This window comes from Camelus bactrianus, chromosome 19 (genome assembly GCF_048773025.1).
Source record: "Camelus bactrianus isolate YW-2024 breed Bactrian camel chromosome 19, ASM4877302v1, whole genome shotgun sequence".
In the NCBI taxonomy this organism is placed as follows: domain Eukaryota; kingdom Metazoa; phylum Chordata; class Mammalia; order Artiodactyla; family Camelidae; genus Camelus; species Camelus bactrianus.
In genome coordinates this window covers 47,527,934-47,539,636 of record NC_133557.1, presented here as the reverse complement: position 1 = coordinate 47,539,636, position 11,703 = coordinate 47,527,934, and the positions used below count along the sequence as shown (strand labels likewise).

Genomic DNA, 11,703 nt, shown 5'->3' with positions numbered 1-11,703 from the left:
TAGCCTCCTGTGAAATGTTACTGTATAGGGCAAAAGGAATGACAGACATTTTAGGACAAAAGTCTTAAAAAATCTTAGAGGATTTGTCTTCTAAACTGTCTATTAGTTAGCCTTTAAACCCATGATACATTATTAAAGATTAGTGCCGGACCACAAATAAACAAGATTCATATAATCTCACCAGATGTACTGAATGTGGAAAGACTAAGGAAGAAAAACAAAAAGCCATTCGTAAGTGTCTTGAACCTTTAATTGCTCAAGAGATGAAACGTTACCCAAAGTGAGTGTCACAGCCACATACATAATGCCTGAGTTGGGTGGGAAAAGGGGATCCTGAGATGAGGTGATAGGGAGAGTAGCCTGGATTGTTCAGGTTGGCCCAATGTAATCACATGGGTCCTTAAAAGGGAAAGACATTTTCCAGCTGAGTTTAGAGTCAGAAGGAGGTGTAGCCATGGAAAAATGTTCAGAAAGGCTGCTGGCCATGAAGATGGAGTAAATTGCGGGGCACAAGCTAAGGAAGGTGGGTTACCTCTGGAAACTGGAAAAAAAAAAAAAGGAAATATTCTCTTCTAGACCCTCCAGAAGGAAGGCACCATGCTGGTACCTTGAATTTAGCCCAATGAGAACTGTGTTGGATCTCTGGCCTCCAGAGCCATGAGGTGATAACTCTGTGCTGCTTTAAGCCATTTTCTGGAAATTTGTTACAGTGGTAATAGAAAAGTAACATAGGGAGGGGTTGTATAAGGGATTAAAATTCTGGGGTGGGATGTGGAGAGGATTCTGACATTTACACCTAAAAAACAACCAGGTGAAGTGGGAAGGTGTTTTAAGGAAAAATACCTGGTAGGGCTGTTAAGCAGACTGGAATGAGAAGAGTATTGGAGTAGAGGAATCAAACCTCTACCAGGAAAAAAAGGAATAAAGTGTCACAGGTCTTCAGTGGTAGTGGATGTAGGAATGGAAATGGGCAGAGAGATATAAGCATTACTTTGTAATTAGCTTCAGGTTTGATGAGTGCATGTTGGGGAGAGTTAGCCGATGTGTGGACTGAATGCTTTCATCCCCTCAAAATCCCTATGTTGAAACCCGATCTCCCAGTGAGACGGTATTGGGAGGCGAGGCCTTTAGGAGGTGATTAGTAGGATAAAATGAGATCATGAGAGTAGAGCCCTCATGAATGGGATTAGGGGCCTTAAAAGGGGCCCAAGAGAGCTTGCCTCTCTGCTCTCTGCCTCATGAAGATACTGGGAAGACAGCCACCTTCAAGCCATGAAGCCAGTCCTCTCCCAGATACCTTGACCTTGAATGTCTCAGCCTCCAAAGCTTGAGGAATATGCTGGTTTTTTAAGCCACCTCACCCATGGTAATTTGTTATAGCATCCCAGACTGACTAAGGGAGTGGAGAGTGCCTCAGACTTTGGAACAGATTGCCTGGAGAATGCTGAAACCCAGGGAAGTGGGCAGCACATACGTTAACTCAATCCTGACGATACAGTAGGAGATAGCGTTTACATATTCCTCACCATTTAAAAGGTAAGGAAAAAGAGGCACAAATAAGTAAATCATAATCATAATCATAATCATTATTATTTGTCCAAGATTCACACAGAACCCCCCGGAGACAGAGTGAGAATTTGTGCTCAGGCAGGCTGGTCCCAGAGACCCTGCTCATAAGTACTAAATCAGATGGCCTGGCTTATGTGGATCATATTTTTTTCAACTGTGATATGATGATGCTGTGTCCTGAAGGATACTTAGCATAGAAGCTGTGGATGTGCCTGCATGCGGGACATTTCACAGAAGTGGCTGGACTTGTCTGCAAACAGAAATTCCTGCCAAGTGACTCTGCCCGTTCCCAGGGGAAACATTGCTTGCAAACAAGAATGTTTATTAGTTCCTCAAAAGGAACAGGCCTGGGAACAGGAGAGCCTGAGTTTAATTAAGATAATGAAGCCTTAGATGTAGTGCGCATGCATCAACCTAAAAAATGTTTACTCTCTGTGCTTGGCAAGAGTTACTCCTTTGTGTAGATGGTATAAAAAATAAAGGAACCCGAATCTCGGGAGACATTTTGCACCACAGCAGCTCTGTGGCTCATTTCATCGGCAACATCTGGTGCCCAACGTGGGGCCCGACAGAACCGAAAGGGTAAGCACCCCGGGGAAAGAAAGGGGGACTGTCGGGATTAAAATGGGGAGTTCTAATTCCTTGAAAATTCAATATTTGGACCTGATACAAGGTCTGTTACAATCAGTAGGAGTTAAAGCTTCTTCGAAGTGGTTAAGTGAACTGTTTGAGCATATTGAACGGCATTGTTATTGGTTCCGGCATCAGACTAAAGTTCAATTAAATTTAGGAGAATGGAAACAAGTCCAAAAAGAATTAAGGAAGCAACATCAAAAGGGAAATGTAATGTCTTTACGATTATGGACTCTTTGTAGTGCGATAACACAAGCTTTAAAAGTGTTTGAGACAGATAGTGAAGCTAATTCTCCTCCTGCTGAAGTTCCCTTATCTTCAGAAGGGAAAAGCCAGAAGATTCCCCCCCCCGAAGCTTCCTCCTAAACCTCCAGATGATAGTTCTGATTCTAATGAGGAAGAAGAAGAGGAAGAGGAAGAAAAGGAAGAAAGGGCAACAAAGGGGGATTAAAAATGTGATAAATTAGTTTTTACTATGGCTGAAATGTTTCGTAAAATGATGAATAAAGTACAAGCAAAAACGGATTCCAGGAAAGTCTCTGCTGTGCCTGTGAATCCTATCGTCCCTTCATATGCTTCCCTCTTTCCCATAGAAAAACCCAAGGTATCAGATGTAGACGTGGGCCGAGAAAATAGATATTTTACTTTTCCTGCTACTATGTTTTATGATGATGATGATGATCTTCCAGCGCCACCTAGTGGCTTTATTGATCCTCCACAGCTTTTTCCAATTACTTGGCAGCCTGGACCTCCCGGAATGATAAATGTAAATTATATGCCTATGAAATATAATTTTTTTTTAAAGATTTAAAATCTACAATGGCCTATTAAATGGGAAAAACAAAAATGTTCCCTATCATTATCAGGACTTGGAACTGTTTTTAATGTATGGAAGAGTAGTTCTTCATTATCAGTTCAAACAACAGGTGGAACTACAATTACAACATTTTTTTATATTGTAAATATACCCACTAATATTTGGGGCAGGGATATTTTAACAAAATTAGGTGTGACCTTGTCTTTTCCGTCGGAAAACTAATAGCCACTGCTCAGCCTCCTTGAGCACTTCCTTTAAAATGGATTATTAAAAAACCTAAATGGACTGAGCAGTGGCCACTTCCTGCAATTAAGCTCGAGGCTTTAGAACAATTAGTGGCTGAACAGCTATCTGCTGGCCATATTGATCCTTCTACATCTCCTTGGAATTCTCCAGTGTTTGTTATTAGAAAAAAATCTGGAAAGTGGAGACTTTTAATAGATCTACGTGAAGTAAATAAATGTATAGAACCTATGGGAGGATTACAATTAGGCCTCCCTTCTCCTGCTATGATTCCACAAGGGTGGAGCATTATGGTGATAGACCTGAAAGATTGCTTTTTTACCATTACTTTGCAATTAGAGGATAAAGCAAAATTTGCCTTTACTGTCCCTACATATAATCACAGTCAACCTGTCAAACGATACCAATTGACTGTATTGCCACAAGGAATGATTAATAGTCCTACTTTATGTCAGAAGTTTGTAGCTCGAGCTTTAAAACCTGTACAACAGTCATTTCCTCAATATCTTCTATATCACTATAAGGATGATCTATTAATAGCTGCCCCCACTAAAGAATTAAAATCACAAATTTATCAAAAGGTTTTAATAGCATTGTCTGATTTTGGATTGTATATGGCTCCTGAAAAGGTTCAAGAAGATTTTCCTTATTCATATTTAGGATCTATATTAGAGAGAACTCATATAAGACCTCCTAAAATTCAAATTCGCAAAGATCAATTAAAAACCCTTAATGATTTTCAAAAATTGTTGGGGATATTAATTGGCTTAGACCATCGATTGGTATTCCAACATATCGGTTATGTCATTTATTTGGAACTCTAGAAGGAAATAAAGCTCTTGATAGTCCACGAACGCTTACACCCCAGGCTATGGAAGAGCTTATATATGTTGAGCAACAAATTAATACTGGATATTTATCATATATTAATTTACAAAAACCAATACAATTAATTATTTTTCATACTCCTCATACTCCTACTGGAGTACTCTCCCAGGATATTTCCATTACTGAATGGCTCTTTCTTCCTAATCGGATTAATAAAAAATTAAGTATATATTTGGAGAAGATTGCTTTATTGATTGCCAAAGGAAGAACACGAGTTCTTCAATTAACCGGGAAAGAACCTAATGAAATTATTACTCAATTAACACAAGCACAGATTTCAAAAAGCCTTCAATTTAATGAAGAATGGCAATTAGCCTTATCAGAATTTCCTGGACAATTGTCTAATCATTATCCTCATTCTAAACTTTTTGATTTTTTTCGGCAGACACCTGTTATAATTTCCAAGGTAATCTCTCCGGCTCCTGTTTCAGGTATGACTATTTTTACAGATGCTAATAAAACTTCTGCAGGATATTGGACAGAGAACCAACAAAAAATTTTAACACATTCTTTTTCATCTGTACAACTAGCTGAGTTACGGACAATATTGTTAGCTTTACAGGATTTTTTTTTCAGAACCCATTAACATTGTTTCTGATTCTAGATATGCCACGTTATCATGCTCCTTGCTTCCAGAAGTGGATCTTCCCTTGTTTTTAAGAACTTCTATTGATAAACTTTTTTTTCAGGTGCAACAGGTATTGCTTCAGCGTCAACATGCTGTATATATTTGTCATATAAGAGCTCACTCTATGTTGTCTGGTCCTTTAGCTGAAGGTAATCAATTAATAGATTCCTTATTGTTTCCTCTTCAAGCTGCAGAAGAAGAACATCAGCTTCATCACACAAATGCTCGAGGACTTATCAGCCGACATTCAATAACTCAAAAGCAAGCTCAAAATATATTTCGAACCTGTCCTTCATGTGCTCCTTTTTCTTTACCCCTTCTCCCTTCAGGTGTTAACACCCGAGGATGTACTACTAACGAAATTTGGCAGATGGATGTACTTATTATAACATCTTTTGGATGCCTTAAATATGTACATCATACTGTTGATACATTTTCTCTTTTTCAATGGACTACAGCCTTATCTTCTGAGAAAGCTGACGCTGTCATCACTCACCTATTAGCTTGCTTTGCAATAATGGGTGTACCTCAAGAGCTCAAAACTGATAATGCTCCTGCTTATCAGTCTATAAAATTGCATAAATTTCTCTCTAAATATCATAGTGTACACAACTTTGGCATCCCTTACAATAGTCAAGGTCAAGCTATACTTGAACGTGCCAATCTCACCTTACGGGATTATCTACAAAAAATAAAAAAAAGGGGTTATAAATAAAGAATATAGTGAGACTCCTGCTAATTTGGACGGGAAATTTTACTTTAAATGTTAAGGATCAATCGGGAACTTTTCATGTTAATTTGCATACAAATGTAACTTATACAGCTACTGCATGTTTAAAATATCCTTTTTTTAATGTCTGGAAATATAATTTGGAATCATACTGCGGGATATATTAATTGTACTAATAATTGTACACTTGTTCGATGTGTCAATAAGACTTGGTGGGAAACAATTGAAAACTCCAATTTAACTGCTATGATTGTGAAAGCTCTTACGGAACTTTGGATGCCAGTGAACTTAACTCGTCCATGATCTGACTCAATCGCAGTAACTCATCTGTATGACGCTTTGCAAATTGTTTTACATCGCTCTCGCCGATTTGTTGGATTGATCATCGCCACAGTTCTAGCTGTTGCCTCTGTAACTGCTACTGCTGCTGTTGCTGGGCTGGCTCTTCAACAAGAAATACAAACTGCAGACTTTGTTCGAGATTGGCATAAAGATTCACACATGTTATGGCAGCAGCAAAAGGACTTGGACTCACAGCTTGTTACTGATGTTATAAATTTGCAATATACTGTTTCTTGGATAGGTGATCAATTAACTGTTCTTGCAACTCGTAGTGTTTTAAAATGTGACCGGAATTCTACACAAATGTGTATTACACCTATACGATTTAATATATCACAGGGATGGGATAAGGTTAAAAAATCATTATGGGGCCATCAGAATTTAACTGAGGAATTAATGTAATTGGAAAAATCAATTGTTGATACTTTTCATAAAGATTTACCTAAGTTGACAGGAGAAAATATTCTTAAAGGTCTTAAGCAAAGTTTAGATAATTTGAATCCATTGGGACATAAAACTGCCTTGCTATCTGGTTTGTTTGCAAATTTATTTCTGATTATATTATTGTGTTTATTCCTTTATATAGTCTTCTGGCGTTGGAGAAAACAAAAACAAATGAAGAGTATCGCTAAAGTAGTGACGCAAGCTATACAGTCTAATAGAAATTAAAAAAGGGGGAGATGAAGGAAACTTAGCATAGAAGCTGTGGATGTGCCTGCACACGGGACATTTCACAGAAGTGGCTGGAATTGTCTGCAAACAGAAATTCCTGCCAAGTGACTCTGCCCATTCCCAGGGGAAACATTGCTTGCAAACAAGAATGTTTATTAGTTCCTCAAAAGGAACAGGCCTGGGAACAGGAGAGCCTGAGTGTAATTAAGATAAGGAAACCTTAGATGTAGTGCGCATGTGTCAACCTAAAAAATGTTTAATCTCGGTGCTTGGCAAGAGTTACTCCTTTGTGTAGATGGTATAAAAAATAAAGGAACCAGAATCTCTGGAGACATTTTGCACCCACAGCAGCTCTGTGACTCATTTCGTCGGCAACAGTGTCCAGTAAATTATAATTTAAAAATACGTCACTATAAGGGAAACATTAGTCATGGGCGTTACAAACCACAGAATGCTAGACATAAAAAAAAAAAAAAAACGTTACGACAGGAAAACCACTAATGTTTCTAAATATCATACACACTGAGCCTTTGCAGTAAAATTTTTATTTATAATTCTGCCTGGCTACAGAATAGTTTCATAATTCTGCATGTGGCTAGTGGCTCCCATGGAGGACAGCACATGCCTAGAGAACTTAAATGACTCGCCCAGGAAGCTCGTGGTGGGATCAGATCTACACTCTGGGAGTTTTCCTTTCTATCTACCAAGTCCCTCATGGAGGCTTAGAAGCATCTCCTTTGGTGCCCAGCTAACCATCCATGCTTATGACATCTTTTCATGTGTCACAGTCTGCTCCTGAACATCAGCCAGTACCCACTTCTGCTCTTTTCTGACCATGTAATATCTCTTAGCAATTTCAGTTGCCTTTGTGGCATCAGCTCTTACCTGGAAGGGTTGTGGCTAGAGATGGAAATGTGTCCACATGAGTAGACTGACTGATTTTTCATAAACATAGCAGGAGTGGTCCAGAGAAGAAAAAGTCAGGAAGAAAGAACAGCGGAAGCAGGTCGTTTAATATATCAAATGGATACCTTCAATGTATGTTTATGTTACTGAGTCCAAACTCATTCTTCTCAATGCAGGACAGGCCAATAAATTGGGAGACCACATTTTGGGGCAAGAAATAGCGACTTTAATTGGAAAGCCAGCAGACTGAGGAGATGGCTGACTAATTGTCCTGGAGAACCAAATTCCCCAAGTTAGAATTCAGGCTCCTTTTATATTAAAAAGGGGAAGGGGTTATGCTCAGTTGTTGCAAACTTCTTGGTGTAGGAATTCTTTGTTGTTAAAATCCTTTGTTCTTGCAGCAATCCACCTGGGTCACATTCCTGTAAATCTCCAACAAAACAAATGTTATTTTCTATTTTGCAACTTATCTTTTTTTTTAACATTTTTTATTGATTTATAATCATTTTACAATGTTGTGTCAAATTCCAGTGTTCAGCACAATTTTTCAGTTATTCATGGACATATACACACTCATTGTCACATTTTTTTCTCTGTGAGTAATCATAACACTTTGTGTATATTTCCCTGTGCTATACAGTGTAGTCTATTCTACAATTTTGAAATCCCAGTCTATCCCTTCCCACCCTCCACCCCCCTGGTAACCACAAGTCTGTATTCTCTGTCTGTGAGTCTATTTATGTCCTATATTTATGCTTTGTTTTTGTTTGTTTGTTTGTTTTTGTTTTTGTTTTTTAGATTCCACATATGAGCGATCTCATATGGTATTTTTCTTTCTCTTTCTGGCTTACTTCACTTAGAATGACATTCTCCAGGAGCATCCATGTTGCTGCAAATGGCATTATGATGTCGGTTTTTATGGCTGAGTAGTATTCCATTGTATAAATATACCAACTCTTCATTATCCAGTCACCTGTTGATGGACATTTAGGCTGTTTCCATGTTTTGGCTATTGTAAATACTGCTGCTATGAACATTGGGGTGCAGGTGTCATCCTGAAGTAGATTTCCTTCTGAGTACTGTAACACCTGATTTTTTGGCTTTTCCATTTGCATGGAATATCTTTTTCCATCCTTCCACTCTCAATCTATATGTGTTCTTCTCCCTAAAGTGGGTCTCTTGTATGCAGCATATTGAAGGTTCTTGATTTATTATCCAGTCTGCCACTCAGTGTTTTTTGACTGGAGCATTTAGTCCATTAACATTTAGAGTAATTAATGATAGATGTGTGTTTATTGCCATTTTGAACTTATATTTGCAGTTGAATTGGTATATCCTCTTTGTTCCTTTCTTCTTCCTTTTGTGGTTTGGTAATTTTCCTTTGTATTATCATGGATTTTATTTAATATTTGTGACTACTTTGCAAATTTTTGTCTTGTGGTTACCCTTTTTTGTAAAGCTATCAACCCATTACTATAACTGTTTTTTATTAAACTGATAGCAACATGATCTCAAAATCATCCTACTGTTAAAAAAATTTAAAAAGAAAGAAAAAAATATTTTATAATTCCCTGCCTCCCTCTCCCACTCTCAGTGATTTGTATGTCTTCTTTTATAATTTCATGTTTACTTTATTTGTAATTCATGAGTTATCACCTTTCCAGTTGTGTGTTTCTCATTTCTGTAGCATCCTGCTGCTTTTCTATTTAGAATAGCCCTTTCAATATTGCTTTTAGCATGGGTTTAGTGTTGCTAAACTCCTGTAGCTTTTTTTGTCTGTGAAACTCTTTATTTCTCCTTCTATCCTCAAGGATAACCTTGCTGGATAAAGGATCCTAGGCTGCATCTTTTTTTCATTCAGGGCTTTGAATATATTTTGTCACTCCCTTCTGGCCTGTAGTGTTTGTGTAGAGAAATCAGCTGAGAGCCTTATGCGGGTTCCCTTGTAACTTACTCTTCGCTTTTCTTTTGCTGCCTTTAGAATCCTTTCTTTATCCTTGACTCTGGCAATCTTGATTATGATATGTCTTGGTGAGGGTCTATTTGGGTTCTTCCTGTTTGGGACCCTCTGAGCTTCCTGTACTTGGATATCTGATTCCTTCTTTAAGTTTGGGAAGTTTTCAGTCATGATTTCTTCAAAAACCTTTTCAATCCCCTTTGATCTTTCTTCTCCTTCTGGGACCCCTATTATGGGAAGATTGGGACACTTTATATTATCCAATAGGTCCCTTATGCTATTTTCATTATTTTTTATTTGCTTCTCTTGTAGTTCTTCTGAATGGGTGCTTTCTATTTCCCTGTCTTCTAGATCACTAATTCGTTCCTCTGCATTATCTAGTCGGCTTTGCACAGCTATTAGATCATTCCTCATCTCTGTCAATGAGTTTACCCATTCTACTTGGCTCTTCTTTATAGCTTCAATTTCATTTTTGACATATTTTATATCTCTAAACACTATCTCTTTTAATTCCTTCAGCAATTCGATCACTCCTTTTTTGAAATCTTGATCTAGTAGGCTATCGATGTCTACTTTGTTGATCTTTCTTTCAGGGGATTTCTCTTGTTCTTTTAATTGGGAAAAGTTTTTCTGCTTCTTCATCTTGCTCATACCTCTTTGGCACTGTGGTTTATGGAGTATAAGTTGTTTATTTTGGTCTTTAAGGATTTTATCTATCTGATGCCTATTTAGGAATAAAACTTAGGAAAAACAGAAAAAAAAATAAGAGAGAGAGAAAGAATTTTAACAGAAGGGAGAAAGAGGGTTTGAAAACAGTGTATAATGAATAATAGAACAGTGAGTTGAAGCAGAGTATTAATCGGGTTGAGACGTCCTCTTAAAACCTTTACAATAAAAGGGGGGGAGATGAATAGATGTATTTGAAACCTGTGTCTAATCAATAGCAGGACATCAAAACCCAAGAGGAATAGAAATGAATTAAGAAGTAAAGATTAAGAGAGTAATAGAAAATAGAACAGGTAAAAACAGATTTAAAAAAAAAGGGGGGGGAGGTGTTGTCGGTGTTCTCCTGGAGTCTGTGTGCTTTTAATGTGAAGTCTTTCTGTCTTCGTCCTGTTTTGGAAGCTCTGCTTGCTGTTTTCAGAGGCCCTCCGTTGGCGCCCTCTTCTGTGCTGCTCCCAGCACCTGTTGGCAAGCAGATCACGCCTCCTCCTAACACTGTCAGGTGCAGCTCTCTGCTGTGGGCGGGCGGGTCGCTGCCCCTCTGAATGCTGCAGTCAGATGTTGCAGACTGGCCGGGTAGGAGGGCGGGTCGTGCCCCATCCCAGCACCTCGGTCAGGGGCTGTTTTCCTGCCCGAAAGGCAGGGGGCCGCTCTCGCTCTACCTGCGCCGCCGGTAGCTCCGCTGCTCTGTGCGGCTGCGTGCTCCGCCCTGGTCGGCGCTCCGCCCTGGTCGGCGCTCTGAGGGTGGGCTCGGGGAAGACCGAGGGACAGCCCTTTCCCTGCTCCGAGCCAAAACCCAGCTCCATGTATGTCTTTGTGGAGCAAGTTCTCTGAAGGACCAGGATGGAAGGATCCTATCTGCCCCGGGCTGCAGGCCAGTCTCAGTCTGGCCTTTCAGGCTGCTAAGCCCTTTGGTGCAGATGCAGGTTTCGCCCCCGCTCCCGCCTGAGTGCTCAGTGCGGAGGGTATGGCGGCTGTGCCTGAGCCCCGCCTCTCTTCCCCCGAAAACTTTCCGCGGGTTTTCAGAGATGGGGGTGTGCACCCTTCCCCCGAGAGCACATCAACCTTGCTGTTTTATGGAGGGCCCAGGTTGTTCTGCCCTGTGCACCCACAGCCACGGCACGCAGCCCCTTGCGTTCCCCCGGGGCTGCCTCCGTGCAGCCACTTGTGTCCTCCACCCGGCTTGTGCAGCCTGGCCCTGCCCGCAGCTGCCGGCCCGCGTCTCAGGATGGGTGTAGGGGGGACGCTCTGTGCCTGTTTAACTTAGTTCTGTTAGTCAAGGGCTGCTCTGTACAGATCCGAGCCTCAGAGGCTCCCCCTCCATCCTGCTGGCCTCTCAGTTGGAGAGGGGAGACCCAGCGAACGAGCGCCTGTCCTCCTTTGCCGCTCCCTCCCCGCGGGACCCATTCCGCGCTGCTTTGCCTTTTGTTCTTTCTTTTTTCCTTTTCTCCTACCAGATTTTTGGCGTCTTTATCTTTTGAAGAGGGCGATGTTCTGTCGGAGTTCCACAGGTGCTCTGTTTGGCTGAATGGGTCTGTAGATGTGGGTCTTGGTGTATTTGTGGGAGAGGGTGACCTGCGAGCGTCCTTCTATTC

The 11,703-nt window shown here is 40.3% G+C and overlaps 1 long non-coding RNA gene across 1 annotated transcript; it reads left to right on the top strand.

Moving 5' to 3' along the window:
- Positions 1-1,898: 1,898 nt before the first annotated feature.
- Positions 1,899-6,869, top strand: LOC123613023 (uncharacterized). Its single transcript, XR_006720334.2, has 2 exons — positions 1,899-2,151; positions 4,967-6,869. It is a non-coding gene; the product is annotated as an uncharacterized LOC123613023 (long non-coding RNA).
- Positions 6,870-11,703: the final 4,834 nt, after the last annotated feature.